Raw genomic sequence first — 18938 nt, forward strand, 5'->3', positions numbered from 1 at the left:
CAACCCAGTTCCTGTACTCGTGAGGGTCATGTTGTAGTAATTGACAAACTCAAGACCATAGTCTCAGGCTACATCAAGGTCATTTGGCACAACAGAGTCCAAAAAGAAAATGTTCTACATCTTTCTTTGGTAAGTAACAACTAGGGTCTTAAAAGCTTGTGAGTAGCCATCTAAGGGGCAATTACTGGTCTCTCCCCATCTAGAGCAAAGAAGAGTGAAGAAAATCAATGACACATGGAAACAATTAATCCAGAAGACTAATGGACCATGTGAACCTCAGCCTCCATGACCCTGAGACCTGAAGAACTAGATGGTCCCTGACTACCACTACCAACTGCTCAGAAAGAGGTCACATTAGAGGGTCTTTGATAGAGTGGGAGAAAATTGTGGAACAACACTCAAAATAATTAAAAGACTTGGCTTACAGGTTGGATAAATACAGATGGAACCCCTGAGTCTATGACCCTTAGTCACTGTACACATCTGGAACTGAACTCACTCTTTTCAGTTTTCAGTCTACAAAATGATTGATAGCACTAGGAAGGTATGTACTCCTTGAAACAGTCAACCACTTGAGATCAAAAAGGCAGGATTTTCCCAAGGACAAATTACAGAAAGCGGGAAGGGTTTGGAGAGGTGGAATGAAAACAAAAAACACAGGGAGGAAGTAGGATGAGTGATGTTACATTGAGGTGATTGTAATCAGTGACATGAAATAATATGTGTAGGAATTATTGAATGGAAAACTGATTTGTTGTATAAATGGTAACCCAAATCACAATAAAAAGTGTAAAAAAAAGAACAACTAGGGTTAAGTGCTGGGAAGGACAGGTGCATGTAAATGGTTTGGGAGCCAGGTAAAGATTTCCTGAATAAGTCATACTTGAGATTTGTTTAGATACCAGAGTTAACTGGGTAAAAAGTATGCAAAAGCTTTGTGGTAGGAGGGACTGTGAGTGTGTTTGAGAAAGAGAAGGCTGGTGTGGCTGGAGGGCTGGGAGGCAGGGGAAGTGAAAACATCCAAGGCTTGGTAGTCCATGACAGGAGCCCAGTCCTTGTCTTAAGAGCAATGGGAAGACTTTGAAGGTTTACAAGTAGAAGACAGGAGGGAGGGCATGATGACATGATTAGATTTGTGGTTTTGAAAAGTTCACTCTGGCTGCAGTTTGGTGAATGCCTTGGGTGACCAATTCAGAAGTTATTGCAGTTGTTTGGAGAGCCACCTGGAGATGAGAAGTGGCCAGATTCAAGAGGTGTTTAGGATTCAAAATGGAGACTGTTTGGTAATGGATTGGCGTTAGGATGTGAGAGGAGGAGAGGGCAGTGTTAAGGGGGAATTGTGAGTCTGTGACTCATACAACTGAATGGATCATGGTACACTTTACAGAGTAAAGACACTAGGGTTTTTTTTTTTTTTTTTTTTTGTGTGTGTGTATGCAAGAACTAGAAACAGATCTTGAACATATGGTCTACGAACTTTCATGAGCAGTTTCTGCAGCACTGCTATGTGAGCAGGTTTCTTAGTTATCTAGTGCTGCTATAACAGAAATACCACAAATAGGTCACTTTAAAAAACAGAAATTTATTTTCTCTGGTAGTGTAGTGCCTAAGGCACTTGCCTGCTAACCAGATGGCTGGCGGTTCAAATGCACCAGCCACTCCTCAGAAGGAAGGTTGGACAATCTACTTCCGTAGTGATACTGCCTCGGAAACCCAAGGGAGGGTCGCTATGAGTCAGGTCTGACTTGATGGCACATAACAACAACAACAACAGTTTTAGGAGGCAAGAAGTCTGAATTCTGGGCACTGGCTCTAGGGGAAGTCACTCTGTTACCTCTGGGGAAGATCTCCTTCAATTTCTTTAGACCTGGCTTCCTTGATTACTTGGCAGCATTCCCATGGCATGTATTTTCATCTGCATTTGTGCTTACTTCTCTGTACCTAATTAGATCTTTTTATATCTCAGAAATGAGTAGGTTTAAGACACATCCTACACTGATATGGTCCCATTAATGTAACAAAGAAAACCCTTTTCCCAAAGGGATTACATCCACAGGTATAGAGGTTAGGATTCCAATATATATTTTGGGGGGACAGAATTCAATTCATAACAGGAGCCTTCCAGCAGCCTCAATAGAAATAAGAGCTTTAATTCTTTTTTTTCCTAATTTTTAAAAATTGTGATTTGGGTGAAAGTGTACAGAGCAAATTGGTTTTCCATTCAACAATGTATACACATTATGTTTTGTGACATTCACTGCAATCCCCACAATGCAGCAGCATTCTTCCCACTTCCTCTCCATACCCACCACTTCCTTTTCTTCTTCCTTCCAACCTCTTCTGTCTACCCAGCTCTGTCTGTGGGCAGATGCTGCCTTCTTGATCTCATATGGTTGATTGCTCTGATGAGTGTATACCCTCCTGGTATCACTATTTACCTTATAGGCCTGTCTGTCTTTTGGTTGGAAGTACAGCCATGAGGGTTCAGTTCAGTTTCTGGCTTGAAGGGTGTCTAAGGGTGTCTTGGGAGTTCCAATAGTTTTCATTAGACTAGTAAATCTGGCCTTTTTTTTTTTAATGATTCTGAGTTTTGTTCCACATTTTTCTCCCATGCTATCCAGGACCTCCTATTATTATCCCTTTCAGAGCAGTCAGCAGTGGTAGCTGGGCACCATCTAGTTCTTCTGATCTCAGGGTCATAGAGGTTGGGGATCATGTGCTGCATTAGCCCTTTGGGCTAAGTGTTTCCCTGTGTTGTTGATTTTCTTTATTATAATTTGCTCCAGATGAGGAAGGACCAATAATTGCATCTTATATGGCTGCTCATAAGCTTTTAAGATTCCAGTTGTTACTCACCAAAGTAGGATGTGGAATATTATCTTTGTGGACTATGTGACATCAATTGACCTTCGCGTTCCCCAAGACTGTGGTCCTGAGCCACAATGCCCAGCTTTTCATTCCCTCAAGGTGTTTTGTTATGATTAAGAAGTTTTCATAAATTTGCCCCTGTATGCTCCATTGGGAGCTCTGGTAGCATAGTGCCTAAGGCACTTGAGTGCTAACCAGAAGGCTGGCAGATCAAACCCACCAGTCACTCATTGGAAGGAAGGTTGGGCAATCTACTTCCATAGTGATACTGCCTTGGAAACCCAAGGAGGGGTCGCTATGAGTTGGGTCTGACTCGATGGCAAACAACAAAAAAAACAACATGCTCCATTAGATTCATGGGTACAACTCCAATGTGTATGCATTGTTGAATGGAAAACCAATTTGCACACATAAATACATGTATAGAGATGTCCTCTGTCAGATCTACATATGTTCATGGGTGTAGTCCCATTACCTTTCCACCCCTGTTCAGTTTAAGTGTCTATCTGTGTATCCTCTGGTAGATTATTGTTATAAGCTGTTACTTCAGAATTGTGTATGTAGTAGTATTCACCTTTGCTGCCTTTACTCTTGTGCTCTTCCCAATTTCTTCAACTGCTTTGATCATTTTGTGCTGGCCTACCCATTATTGTATTTTGCCTTTCCCTTCACCCAAGTTATTATGTGTTTACTGTCTAGTTATTTACCATCCTTTCCCCTTCCACCTCTGGTAATCTTCAAAGATTGAGTCTTCCTGTGTATAAACCTTTTTTTTTTTTTTTTAACTTTTTATAGTAGCAATCTCATACAGTGTTTATCCTTTTGTGGTGATCTAATTATACTCAGCATTATGTACTCTTAACTTCATCATGTTATTAAGTATTTTGCATATTTATTGTTATTTTTTAAAGTTGTGTAGTATTCCATTGTGTGTATGTACAATAGTTTGTTTATACATTCATCCATTGATGGGCACTTAGGTTGTTTCCATCTTTTTGCTATTGCGAATAGTGCTGCAGTGAACATGGATGTGCATATATATATATATATATATATATATATATATATAACTGGTAGTGAGATTGCTGGATCACATGGTATTTCTATTTCCAACTTCCTAACCACTTTCCACAGTGGTTGTGCCATTTTACAGTCTCTTCACATCCTCACCAGCATTTGTTGTTTTCTGTTTTTTGAACTTTGCTATTAATGCTGGGGTGAGATGATATCTCACTGTTGTTTTGATTTGTATCTCTCTAATAGTTAATGAGCACAAGCATTTCTTCATGTATTTGTTGGTCTCCTGAATATCTTCTTTGGTGAAGTGTCTATTCATGTCTTGTGACCATTTTTTAATTGGATTATTTGTCTCTTGGTTGTTGAGGTGTTGGAAGTTTTCTAGAAATTTTAGAGATCAGTCCCTTGTACGATACGTTGGTGTCAAAATTTCTTTCTGAGTCTGTAGGTTCTCTTTTCACTCTTTTGGTGGAGTCTTTTGGTGCACATAAATGTTTAAATTTTTATAAGGTCCTAGTCATCTAGTTTGTTTTCTGCTGTTTGTGCATTTTGGTTATGTTTGATAGTGTATTTATGCCATGTATCAGGGCCTCTAAATTTGCCCCTTTTTTTCTTTGATGACCTTTATGGTTTTAAGTTTTACCATTGGGTCTTTGATCCTTCTTGAGTTGGTTTTTATATATGGTGTAGGATATGGATCCAGTTTCATTTTTCTGCAAATAGATAGCCAGTTTTGCCAACATCATTTTTTAAAGAAACTATCTCTTTGCCATTTAATGGGTCTTGGCCTTTTGTCAAAGATTAGCTGTCCATAGGTAGATGAATTTACTTCTGGGTTCTCATTTCTGATCAATCGGTCTATGTGTCTGTCATTGTACCAATACCAGGCTGTTTTGATTACTGTGACTGTATGGTAGGTTTTGAGATCAGAGAGTGTGAAGCCTCCTACTTTGTTCTGTTTCTTCAGTAGTTTGTTGTTGTTGTAATGTGCTGTCGAGTTGGACCTGACTCATAGTGACCCCTCCTTGGGTTTCCAAGGCAGTATTACTACGGAAGTAGATTGCCCAACCTTCCTTCTGAGGACTGACTGGTGGGTTTGAACTGCCAGCCTTCTGGTTAGCAGTCAAGTGCCTTAGGCACTACGCTACCAGAGCTCTTAATTCCGAGAAAGCTTGTGCCTGGGGTAGATTGGTTGTCTCCAGTGAACCATGGATTTGGTTTTCACACCTTTATGTGGTCCCCTCCCACACTGACTCTGGGCTTGGCCATGTGACTTGCTTTGACCAGTTGGGACATTATAAAACATAATGTAAGCAGAGACTTGATAAGCAATTGCATATTGGGGCTGGTCCTTTTGGAACCCTTTCTCTTGGCAGCCAGCTGCCATGCTGTAAAGAAGCTTGGATAGATCACTGAATGATGAGAAGCCATATAGAGAGACATTCTGGAGGACAAGAGGCCATCTTGAAAGTTCTATCACCAGGTCAGTTCCTGGCTGCATGTCACCACACAAGTGACCACAGCTATACCACATGGGACAGAACCAACCAAGCCACAGAATCATGAAAAATAATAGATTGTTGTTGTTTTAAGCCACAAAGTTTTGGGTGGTTTGTGATACAATAATATGTAGCAGAAATAGACCTCTTCAGATAGACTAAAATGAGGTAAATGGGCTATAGTTAGGCTTTTCTGGGCAGAGACTTCTCTCAGCCTCAGTAGAAATAGGAGGTAGAGTCTCTCAAAGGGCTTTCAGTATGAGAAGGCTTTCTGCTAGAAACTTTGTTTTCTGACCTCTTCCTTTATTATTTTGGGAGCTCTGTGGTGTAGTGCCTAAGGCATTTGACTGCTAACCAGAAGGCTGACAGTTCAAACCCCCTAGCCACTTCTCAGAAGGAAGACTAGGCAATCTACTTCCATAGAGATACAGAAACGACTCAACAGCAGTGTTGTTTTTTTAGTTTTTTCCTTTGTTTTGACTACAGTTACAGCCTTGTGAAGGGCAGATGTCTAGGTATATAGGTGGCACCAGAGTACAATTACTTGTTGCTCTCTCTCCTTGTCTCCCTCATTCTAGTTTTTCCTTTCACCACCCCTTCCACACTGTATCTATGTCTGGTTTTCCTCACCTCTTTTGTTTCTTCCTCTTCTCTAGCTGTGGGGAGCCCTCAAGGCTATAGAAGCTTCTGAAACCTGGTCTAGAATATGCATCATTGTCTCTCCCCACCCCCAATTCCTTTTGTCCCTTGTCTTGGCACTAGAGCAAAATTAGATCTCCTTTGTCTTTTTTTTTTTTTTTTAAAGAACAGGTTTAGCTACTGTAAGCTGGCTACTACTATATTGGGCTGAAAATGCTGTTTGTGAGCGTTTGTCAACAGAGATCCGGGCCCAACACTGACACCTCCTTAATTATGTGCCATTAATGATGTACACAGCACAGTTAGGGGAACACTGCAGATCCATTTCCCGCTTTAATTCTGTGCTTTGTTGTATGAAACACTAATGAGTCCAGAATTCTCAAAGGTCATAATCTGCATATATTTCCTTTTCTTCTTTTTAGGGGAATAGGGATAGGATTCAAAACAATTAAAATGAATTTTACTTCATCATTTGGCTAACAACATCCTACACAATACTCATTATACAGAGATATGTATTCATCTGCTGGTCATTTGGACAGATCGGAGTGTGTCAGATTTCTTGTAAGGCATCCATCTCTGAATTCTACACAGGGTGCTTTCTTTCTTTCTTTCTTTCTTCTTCTTCTTCTTTTTTAAAGCTGCTTACCCCATTGATTATGAGAAATAACTGGGGGAAAAAAAGTCCACCCAAACACTTACAATATGGAAAGTGCAAATGTAGCAGAACCAGCATTGAATTTTCCAGAGAGTCATTTATCATCCTTAGAAAGTTTTGGTTCTTTGCAAATAAAAAAGAGAAAGGAATGATAATTGCTCTGCTCAGTTAATTGACAGAATTGTGTCAGAAAAAGGAGGCATTTCAACACTGCCTCCGATGATGACATTTGAAGGTTGTTCCCATTCTCTTTTCACTGCTAAATTAGGTAATCATTATTTCCCTGCGAATCTGATTAATCTAATGGGTGCTTCTCCCCCACCCTCAGATTTGAGATTCAGATGGAAGTATGAAAATGAAATGCTGAAGGTCAGAAAATAGTTTGTCCAGTTGAGGTTCTATTTCCTACTTTTGTGATTCAATGTATCAGGGAGAAAGGACAAGGGAGGAGGTAAGATTAAATTACAGTCGGGAATTCAAATCATCTATTAAAATGGACTTCTCATTTTATGAATCAAACCCATAAGGTTTGAAATCTCTGTTGGTGGACTTTAAGAACAGCTTAGTTCTCTTGACATGCTGGGATAGTTGAGGTTGAGAAGTTAGAAAAAGCCCAGAACAGTGATTCTCAAACTTTCTCTCTTTTCGGATGCCTACCAGTAAACTAGTTGGCATTGGTTTGGTTCTGACTCATGGTGACCCCGTGTGTGTCAGAATAGAACCATACTCCACAGGGTTTTCAGTAGCTGATTTTTAAAAAGATTGTCAGGCATTTCTTCTGAGGAGCCTCTAGGTGGACTCAAACCTCCAATCTTTTGGTTATGTCAGCCAAGCATGTTAACCATTTGCACTAGGGACAAAAGACTCTATAGGGTACTTTTGAAAATTTTTATTGTGATTTGGGTGAAGATTGCAGAGAAAATCTGTTTTCCATTCAACAATTCATACACAATTTGTTTTATGACATTGATTGCAATCCCCACAATGTAATAGGACTCTTACCATTTCTTCCCTCTGTTTCCTGTTTCCATTCCTCCTTCTTTCCTATCCCTTCCTGCCTTCTGAATGCTGTTCTTGGGTAAATGCTGCCCTTTGGATCTCGTACGGTTGATTATTCTAAGGAGTGTGTACCTTGGTATTATTGTTTACCCCATAAACCTGTCTATTATTTGGGTGAAAGCTGAGCCACGGGGATGAGTTCATTTCTAGGCTTGAAGGCACTATGGGTCATAGTCTCAGGGGTTCCACCATTCTCTTTCTAACCAACAAGCCCGGTCTTTTTTTATGATTTTGAGTTTTGTTCCACATTTTTCTTCCACTCTGTCCAGGACCTTCTTATGTGATCTATAGGGAACTTTCATACAGTGACAAATTGCCAATTTTTCACTGTACAGAAAGAGTGCTGATTAGCTTCTGGGATTGTGATGGGGCTTCTAATGGAACAATAATGAGATAATGGTTTTTAGAAAACTGAAGCGTGGTTTCATTAGACATTATAACCAAAATGCCAGTTTATGAAGGAAGCAGAGTGTACACAGTCTGGTGGCAAACTTAGCATTCAATTCTTCAGATGGGCAGAAGCCTGTGGAGGACACTTGGAAAATGGCTGAGTGCCCTTATAATAAAGGCCAAGTGTGAAGGGTACTCCAGCTGATGGCAGCATGTTGATGACCAGTCCTGTTCCCTTGGAGTCTCTGAGCAGGCTCAGGCGAGACCTCCTAGGCCTTGATAATCCTTCTCCTCCTGGGACTGTTCTCATGCTATCCCCAAACTCTCATCCTCTTGTCCTTCTTTTGTGTTTTCACATCAATGTTCCGAAGGAACAGCAGCTGTCCTCTGAGATGATGAGGCTAACTATACATGACAAATGCATTTCAGGACATTTCCTATTTGCCTTTCCCTTCTAGCTCCCTGAAATCCACATGACAAACAGGGATTGAGTAGATTAAGAGTGGTTCTCCATGGAATCAAAGCAAATCTACAAAATATTGTTTAAATATAAATTATCTGGATTGAAATTTTTGGTGCCCTAAATTCTTGGGACCCGTGGTTCTGGAAACTCTAATTCTTTCTTTTTATAAACACCTTAATCAATTTAATTAATAGGATTGATATTTTAGACAAAAGCATTTATGAAAGAGAGTCTAGCCTTTACCCCTAGATCTAGAGAGATAAAAATTTCATGTTTTCCTCTAGCAAATCAGTCAAAATCAAATCTTGCATCAATGAACAGAGTTTGGAGCCTCTGAATTTCACTTGTAGAGGAAGTGATCTATGGCAGCATCCTTATTCAGAAATGAGGTAAAGTGATTCATGTTTATATGAAGCAATGCAGTAAATGATATGGATGCTTTTTTCATTTTGTTTTATGATGGAATTAAGCCATTTTCCTCCTTCATAAGATGCTTTCCTTTGTATCTTCCATCTTCATAGTGAAGTTCAATAAATGACATAAAAAGTGATAGGAAAAAGAGGTCATTTAAAAATGTTCATTAGTTGATCTCTTGTTCCAAGAATGAAGATTAAACTCTATTTTTTTTCCCCTTCCTTTTTCCTTTTTGTGTTTTGCCCAAATTGCTTTTGTGTTCCTTGGTGTAGGTTCCAAATTTGGTGAAAACTGATCACCTTCTAAAGTGATCATGGGATAAAAACACAGACTGATGTATAAAGGTGAGCATCAGGTGGACACCGATTGCGTCTTCCTTGAATAAGAACTGTTTGATCCTTTCCCATCCCTGTAGCTTATGTAAGCTCACTTTGGATGTTCATGGGTTAGTGGCAGAAGGTGGAGGAAAAGTTATTAATTTCTGTTTTGATTCCCTTGGGCTTCCTTGTAGCGGAGCTTTTACATTTATGCACTATGTTCACTAGGAGCCTTGTGTCCATTCATTACAGAGCAAGTCTTTAAGTGGGCACATCTGTACGTGTGGCTGACATAAAAGTAATGAATCAAATTTCAGCTGTGTTCCTAGTTTTGGTAGCATTTGACTTAATTTCATGGCCCTAGAACTAAAACATGGTAGTTAAACAGTAAAGTGATATTTATAGGGTAATTTTGGTCAAGCTTGTCATAATTTTCCTTCCTGGGTGAGCCTGTATGTCCTTTGTTACAGCTCTCATTACATTGACAGCTTTTCAGAGGGAATGTTGGGGTAGAAGTTATTTAAATAGGAAACTGAAAGTTTGACATCAGTTAAGAGTGAATGATTTTTATTTCCTAACATATATTTTAATGTAATATAAATTTACTGGCTTAATTTCCTCCCTGAATACAGTCATTATTTTAATTTTATTTCATCATTTACTTTATTTATTTATTCAAAGCTGCAGGAGAATTATCCTCCCACTGAGGTACCATGTAGCCTTAAACAATATTCCTCAGTTGGAAATACTAAATAAGTTTGCCCTGTTCCTCTAGCTCCCCAGTGGTCTCCCTCATGAACCCCTGTAGCTGCAGCCCTCTCTGAGCTCCTCCAGTGACTTTTCTCTTTCCACATCACTCCAGGGATCTCTATTAACTTAACACACTAAGAAGAACACTGCAAAACTGCTGAACGGGTGAGCGAGACCGGCAGGGCTAGGGAATGCTAAATATTGCTTGCATTGATCAGAAACTTGCGCCCTGCTCCCAAGACGCTTGCTGCTTGACACCAAAGCTCATTAAGGAGGTATTTGTGCATCTGTGGGCTTGGGAGGAAAGCGAGGGCTATGCATTAGGCCTGGGGGCCCAAGGAAGTGAGAATGCTGTTGTCAGACACATAGTTCCTGCCTATCAACCTAGGGCCCTTTTTTCTTTTGATTGATGCAGCTCTTGTGTGAAGTTGGACTGGACTTGTTCTTCCCTGCTGGCAAGGGTCCTTAGCTGAAAATAAAGACAACTCTTACCTTGACTTTAACCCCAGCCACAGACATAACATTTTTTCTTGCACAGAGTGTAATGTCTATGTAATGTAGACACAGTTGATGGCAGCATGTTCTACTTGCTTAGGGCTGAGCAGCCGGTGGAAAGAACTCAGAATCTGAAGTCTTAATTTCTGCATTTGAGTCCTGATTCTACCACAATTTAGCTGTGCTATACTGAATTAGTTATTGAACTGCTCCCAGCCTCAGTTGCCCTGTTTACCAAATGGGAATATTAATTGAAATGAATGATTCTCTCATAGGCTGGTCATGAATTCAAATGGGATAGAGTTGAAAGTGTTTAGGAAACTGTAAGGAATGTTAGTATATTTCCCAAATATCTGTAGTGGTAGGTTGAATGAAATGCAAATGCCAACAAGTTAGAGACAGCAGAGATAAATACCATTACATACACAATTCTACAGTAACAATAGTAAGAATAATGTATGAGTGGATACATAGATGGACACTCAGTCTGAACAGGAGTGGGGAGGTGAATGGAACTACACCCATAAATATATATAGGTTTGACAGAGGCTGTCTTTACCTATGTATTTATATGTACTTCAAATATATCCATGAATGTAGTAGAATATACAGGGGACGAAATTATGAAAACATCTTAGTCACAACCAGACACCTTGAGGGAATGAATCTCTGGGTATGGAGGCTCAGTCTTGGAGTCACTAAGGTCAATTGACATAACATAGTCCATAAAGACAACATTCTATATCCTACTTTGGTGAATAGCAACTAGGGTCTTAAAGCTTGTGAATGGCCATCAAAGGTGCAACTATTGGCCTCTCCCCGATCTGGAGCAAGGAAGAGTGAAGAAAATCAAAGGTGCAAGGAAGCAATTAGTCCAAAGGACTAATGGAGCACATGCACCGCAGCCTCCATGACCCTGAGACCAGAAGAACTAGATGGTGCCCAGTTACCACTGCTGACTGCTTTGAAAGGGATCACAATAAGAGGTCCTGGGTAAAGTGGGGTAAAATGTGGAACAAAATCCCAAATCATAAAAAAGACCAGGCTTACTGGTCTAATGAAGACTGGTAGAATCCCTGAAACTATGGCTCTTAGACACCCTTCATGCCCTGTGACTCAGCTGTCAACCAAATGATAGATAGGCCTGTAAGATGAGCAGTAATATCCTTGGAAGGAAGGTTAGGCAATCTACTTCCATAGTGATACTGCCTCGGAAACCCAAGAGGGGTCACTATAAGTGGGGGCCAACTTGATGGCACATAACAACAACAACAACATCAGGAGGATATATACTTATTAGAACAATCAAGTGTATGAGATCAAGAGGAGAGCATTTGCCCAGAGATCGAGCTAGGAAGGTGGGAGAGGATGGGAAAGAAGGATGAAAGGAAGAGGTGGGCACAGGGAGGAAGTAGGAAGAATGCAGTTAAAATTGGGGGGGGGGGGTTGTTACAGTAAATGTCACAAAACACAATGTGTATGGATTGTTGAACGGAAAACCAACTTGCTTTGTAAACTATCACTCAAATCACAATTTAAGAAAATGAGAAAAAGGAAAACAAAACAAATGAAAATGCCAATAATCAACCAGTTTTCTTCTATAAAAATGGCAGTTCCATATGGGTCAACCTAGTATATAAATACACCTAGTATATAAATACAAGATTTTGGGAAATTTTTCATTTCTTGCTTCTCTGAATTGTCCCTGTGAGAAAGAAAGATTATAAGCAACTATCTTTTAATGCCTGGGGAAATCTAGGTTTCAAAGGTTACTTGTTCAAAGTTGTATAAAAATCTGTGAGTGAAGCCTGTTTTCCTGTTACTCAGTCTGTGGTTTCTTGTCTTTGCCCTGCTTTTTAAGGGCCTGAGCTGAAAATGAGAAGCTGAAGAAAGAATTTGACAGAAAGTCACTTTCCCCAGGCATGTAATATGAGAGGTCACAGCGTCTGCAACAAACACCATCATAAGGAGTAGTTCTCATGTTAAACACGCTTTCTTGAGTTGGTACCAATTCTCCTACAATGATGACCCTTTGATCTTCTGTGTGCACCTCTGCTGGGCCACTACACACTGGTTTCTTGTGCTTCCTCTGCCTGAGTCACCAATAAGCCCTGACCTGGGAACCTGTCTCTTCAGTGAGAGGGCTGAGCTGGTCTGCATCAAGGTATGCTCTCACTCTGGGCTTTCTTCAGCCCAGCCAGGGGTTCCCACACTGGGCCTGTTGACATTTTGGGTTGCCTAGTTCTTTGTTGTGGGGAGCTGTCCTGTGCATTGTAGAATATTTAGCAGTATCCTCTGGCCTCTACGAACTAGATGCCAGTAGTACCCTCTCCAGTTGTGACAATCAGTAATGCCACCTGACATTCTCAAGTGTTCCTCAGGGGGCCAAAATTAACCCTGGTTGAAAACCACAGGGCCCAGGGCACCTCAGAGAAGGAGCTGAGGGGCTGGGCTGGGCTGGGCTGATGGTGACATATTTCAGGGCATTTACCAACTTGCTTTAGATGAGCTTCAACCCACTCCAAGGAATTGCATGTCATTTCCCCCTACTCCTCCATGGAAGATAGCGAAGACTGGAGAAGAGATTTGTCATATTTGGGGATATTGTTTGCCAGTTGCATACAAATAGGAAGAGAGAAGTGTACTAGTTACCTTAGGTTAGTTCTTCCTTAGGTAGGAAGAAAAGCAGTCTAACTAAAGACCGGATTCTCTCAATTTCCTGGCAAAACATCTGTCTTGTTTTCCTAGTTAATTATGGATTTTCATGAGCTCACTCAGCTAATCAAGTTTAATGACACTAGACCCAAATCACATTATTGTTATTTTTCAAGGCTGTGTTGGAACCATGCCGCATTAACCTGCCAGCAGCCTGGGAGACAACGGCAGTCACTCAAACACTGGAGAAGCAGAGCTTTTATTAGCAGTGCAACCAGCCCTTTCATAACTTGTCACCACTGAGATTATGAAGACGAAATAAAAGCCACAGAAAACGGAAATTTTCCATAAAGTACACTTTAGGAGCTTTATTGCAAAGCAGAAACTTTATTACAACATGGGCAATGAGACATGTGTCCTATGTTTACTACCATTTCCAATATAACTTTGGTTTGGAGAGACACAGAAGAGGAGATGTATGAAGCTGATATTGCTTCTTCATTTCCATGTCACTGATGACAGCTTGATGCAGGGATTTCCCAACAGGCAGATTGTGACCTACCTCTGATCTTGAGGCTGTTTGTGACTCTGTGTTCTTTTTCCTTGTCCTCAGGAATTCCTAGTGGAGAACAGACACAGCTGCCAGTCTTGCTACTGCCTCCTGACCTCACTCTCACTTCACTTCAGATAATTAAAAAATACTGCATATTCAGCAAAAAATTGGGTTCTTTTGCCTTAGGACTTTACATTGCCTAGAGAAAAATTCATGATTTTATTTATCTTTTACATTTATAATTTCATTTGGTTTAGATCACAAAGCACAAACTTATTTTTTTTTTAGGTGGAGGGGAAGAAACATTGAAAAAAATAATTAAAATAATTTTCTGGATTCTGTTGCTGAAGGGTCCTCTCTTAATATCTTTGCATTGGTTTCAGCACATCAAATGAAGTATTCACATTTCATAACTCAATCACTCCCTTCTGACAACAGTCTTATAATTCATTTCTGGGTCCCTAAAGTTGCTTTGTGGACTTTTTTATCTGATAAACTGAAGAGAAGGTATTTTAGCAAGTAAGAGACTTGTTAGTTTATAATATCATATAGATTTGCATGAAATTTTTGAATATCATTATGAAAAAGCCTGAGTTATATGGGGACACATAAGAGCATTGGGTTTGAGGGCTTGAGTTTTAGAGTCAAGTCCACTTGGATTTCAATCCTGAGTCTATCACATCCTGGGTAACACTACGCAAGTTACTTCATCTTTTAAAGCTTTATTTTCTTTATCTATAAAGCCAGTGTAATGATACTAGTTAGGTCATAATGTTTTGGTGAGGATAGAATGAGGTTGTGCATGTAAAATGTGTAAATGCTCGTTCAGTGTTAGGGGTAAGGGTGTAATTATTTCCAAGCTGAGATTAGTGCTGGTAACACTTACCTATTAATAAACTAAGTTGCCCACCTCAATAAATTCCCATTATAACTACAGTGATCTCACCTTCAAATCATAATTCTCAGGATCTTTGATATATGTTTTAAGATATTTCATAACCAGATGATCTCCCGTAGTAACTCTGTTGCTTATCTCCTAGGAAAGCAGAAGAGGATTATAAATAACAACGCAAAAGGAAAGAGAGCAAATGTAGGCTTCTGAAGTGAGAAAAATCAGTCCTAGGATAAATCATCTGAACTTTACTGCAAAAGGAATAGGAAAGAGTCAATTAGAAATGTGGGAACAGTCATAGAGCTTAGAAAAAGCCATTGTCACTATAAACTATTGGAATTCACTGGGGTAAAAATGGGTACCTGGTTGCATTTATTTAAAGATGTTGAGTGGAATCAGAAAGAAATAAAAGTATTTTTAAATAGGGGTTGAGATGCTGAAGATAAACAAAGCAAAAACAAACTAAAATAAGATTTGCTCATGGAGGGATATTTTGCAGTGATGGCTCAAGGATCAAAATAAATTGATTAGAGATCTAAAAAACTGGGAGGACAGAGCAGAGGTCTTTTATGGAAAATATGGACCATCTTTTTTTCACCATCCTAGCTTGCAACCAAATTCTGTAACTGATGGGTCACTGCAAAATTGCTGGTGCTTAGCAAGGCTTCCGGTCTTCCTGAATTATTGTTTGGGTGGCAGAGACGGTGGCTAGATAGAGGTTTTCTGGAGGTTACTAGGAGGATTCTTTGCAGCCTTAGGGTGGGACTTTTGGGATGAGGTGGAGGTATGTGCAATGCAGGAAGCAGAAGTAGAATGGGGGTAAGGGAAGGTAGGTCTTCCTATATTTCAAGGAAGGTGCCCTAGTGGTGCAGTGGTTAAGCACTTGGCTGGTAAGCACTTGGAAAGGTCAGTGGTTCAAACCCACCAGCCACTTCATGGGAGAAAGATGTGACAGTCTGCTTCCGTAAAGCTTTAAGAAACCAAAACCAAACTCACTGCCATGGAGTCGGATCCGACACCTTCTTGGGTTTCCGTAGTGGTATCATCATGGAAGTAGATTGCCCAATCTTCCTTCTGAGGAGTGGCTGGTGATTTTGAACCTTCAGCTTTCTGGTTAGCAGACAAATGCTTTAGGCACTGTTGTTGTGTTTGCCATTGAGTAGGATCTGACTCATAGCGACCCCTCGTTGGGTTTCTGAGGCAGTATCACTATGAAAGTAGATTACCCAACCTTCCTTCCAAGAAGCGGCTGTGGGGTTTGAACCGCCAGCCTTCTGATTAGCAGTCAAGTGCCTTAGGCACTATGCTACCATAAAGCTTGAAAACCCTATGGGGCAGTTTTGCTCTATCCTACAGGGTCAGCTATGAGTTAGAATCAAGTCGAGGGCAGTGGGTTTGGATTTTTATTTATTTATTTATTTAATTCTAAGGGCTTTTCTAAGGATCTTTAGTGGTGTAGTGGTTAAGGCATTTGGCTGCTAACCAAAAGGTTGGTGGTTTGAATCCATAAGCCCCTCCATGGAAGAAAGATGAGGCAGTTTGCTTCTGTAAAGATTTACAGCCTTGGAAACTCAATGGGGTTGCTATGAGTCAGAATCAACTCAATAGCAGTGAGTTTTTTGTTTGTTTGTTTGTTTTTGTTTTTAAGGGCTTTTCAGTGTGCTAGCTCATCTGATCTCATAACAACCTTGTATTGATCATATATTAGATGAGGTATGTCAGACACAGATCAAGAGAGAAAGACCCTAAAAGTTTTAAAGATTCTATTATACTAGGGAGAGCACAGCACAAGTAATGGCCACTCAGAGGTTGCACCTGGGGACAGATAACAACAAACTGAAATTATAAGAGGGGGCTTATATATGGTAAGCTGAGTGGGATTAGCTAGCTTTCCCAGGCTTTCTGGGGATTGAGTATTGTGAATAATTTCACAGGCTTTGGAGCATTAGGGGCTGTCACTAGTTGTTTGGTACTTGGCTCTTGTGCCATTAGGGCAGGTGCATAGTGGCCCAGAAGTGTGAAAAGTTGACAGTGGGAGTCATTGTGGTGGGATTGTGGACTTAGCTTCTCAGGAAGGGAAACAGATCAGCTTCTAGCCATAGCCTCAAAACTGGGTCAAGATAGATTTTGTGAGATGTTATAGCCTTGATGGGGATGATGGTGTTATTCCCATTTTATAGGTGGGAATGATGCTTTGAGAGGTCAAGTAGCTTACCAGAAGTTAATCAGCTAGTAAGTGGTGGCACTGAGATTTGAGCCTAGGTCGATCTGATTCCAAAGCCCTTGAAACTTGAAACTTCCAGGGATCTGGTAAGTTTTTTCTTCTTTCCTCCTCAGGGGAAGATTATCAAAAAGAAAGAAATGTATTAAATGTCCAAGCACTGAGGTTCATCCTGTTATGCCAAGTGTGAAGGAAGAAAAAAACAGAATCTGAACAATTTACTTTTTCCCCTAAAAACAACAAACAGAACAATAAAACAAAAGAAAAGCAAAATATAACAAAACATTGTCCCAAAAGCTCTGTGGACACAGCTGAGAAAGTATGGACTGAGGCATTGATTACATTTTGGGGCAGTTTCACTTCTTCTGGGTCTAGTTCACTAACTCCTGCAATCATTGGTAGAAGAATGCTTGAAATGAAGAAGGTGCTGGAAGGTGGAATCACAGTAAGTGTAATGACAGTTTTTGAAAAATGGGAAGGATAGTGAAAACTGAAAATGAGTATCTATTGGAATAGATTTTAATTTCCTTATAAAGTAAGGGAGCAAATACCAGAGAAAAGTAATTTGTAGTCTTACGGAGCATAATAGAATCACCAGCAATGAGTGAGTCAGGTCTGTAAACAAAGAATCAAGCTAAAAACAAATGATAGCTTCTAACTGATGAGATTATAAAATTAGTGGATGAAGGGGAAAAAATTTAATGTATTTGGATTTTGGTAACACATAAGAAGTAGAGAAAAGCCAGATTAACTGAATAGAACATTTCAGCACAGTATTTGCCACTGAATTGGATTTGATTTTTCTTCTAAAAGTTATTTTAGTTAGACTAGGTTTTGCTAGGATTGTTGTGAGCATGCTTGAAGGTGGTTGTGCCCACACATTTAAAACATAGTAAGAGATCTTAATATTAAAAAAGGACAAACCAAGAAAGTAATTATTTTGGTTGTTGTTATGTGCCGTTGAGTCAGCCCTGATTCATAGCAACCCCTCCTTGGGTTGCCGAGGCAGTATCACTACAGAAGCAGGGTTGCCCAACCTTCCTTCCAAGGAGTGGCTGGTGGGTTTGAACCGCCAGCCTTCTGGTTAGCAGTCAAGTGCCTTAAGGCACTATGCTACCAGAGCTCCTTTGGGGTTATTGTAAACTAAAAAGAAAATATCTCCTTTTGGGCTTAATCCCAAATGGGTTGTTTCCTGCTTAAAGGAGCTCTTATGAAAGACCCTTTTATCTTTTAACTTCACTTCTGTGGTTATATGATAAGATACCCCTTGTTGCCCTTTCCTAAGAAACACTCTCCTGGTGCTCCTAGGAAGCCTCCAGAAGGAGATTCGTAGATGTCTGGGATAGTGGGTGTAGACTTCTTGGGCTATTTTGAAGCAAAATGTTGACTGATTAAGAATTTTCAAAAGTAATTTTTGATGTTTAAGTAGAGGTAACAGACATAAATGAGTTAAATAGGAAACAATGGTCCTGTTCTCTATCATAAAACAAAAATCATTTCTCTCTCCCCATTGTGTTGGGAGAAATAACTAATCTTTGTTGAGTGCTTAGTATGTGGTTGGTGCTTACAGAATCTTTGGGAAGCCTCTTGACTTAATGGCACTTTCTGTTGTCAGTGGGAGAATTGTGAAGGCTCAAGCCCAGTTGCAAGGAACACACTTTTACTCAGGGAATTCCACTATCTTCTCTCAGTTCTTTCTCCATTCCACCTCTCAGTGTGAGTGGATGTTATCAGGAATGATGGGAGGATTGAACTTACAAAAGGATATTGAGAGAGATTTATTCTTGTAGGTGCCCTTGTGAGGCATTCAGATCTAAGGGTCACTAAACCATTTCCGCTCGGAAGGAAGGTTGGGCAATCTACTTCTGTAGTGATACTGTCTCGGAAACCCAAGGAGGAGGGGTCACTATGAGTCAGGTCCAACTCAACGGCACGTAACAACAAACGAACCATTTCCTCAGTAACCATTGATGGGGGTCCATCATGGACAAAGCTATGTGCTAGGCACATGTGTTACACAGAGTTGAATAAAACATAGCCCCTGTTCT

The sequence above is a fragment of the Orycteropus afer genome, unplaced genomic scaffold (assembly GCF_000298275.1).
Source record: "Orycteropus afer afer isolate SDZICR_OR568_19922 unplaced genomic scaffold, OryAfe1.0 scaffold00218, whole genome shotgun sequence".
In the NCBI taxonomy this organism is placed as follows: Eukaryota; Metazoa; Chordata; class Mammalia; order Tubulidentata; family Orycteropodidae; genus Orycteropus; species Orycteropus afer.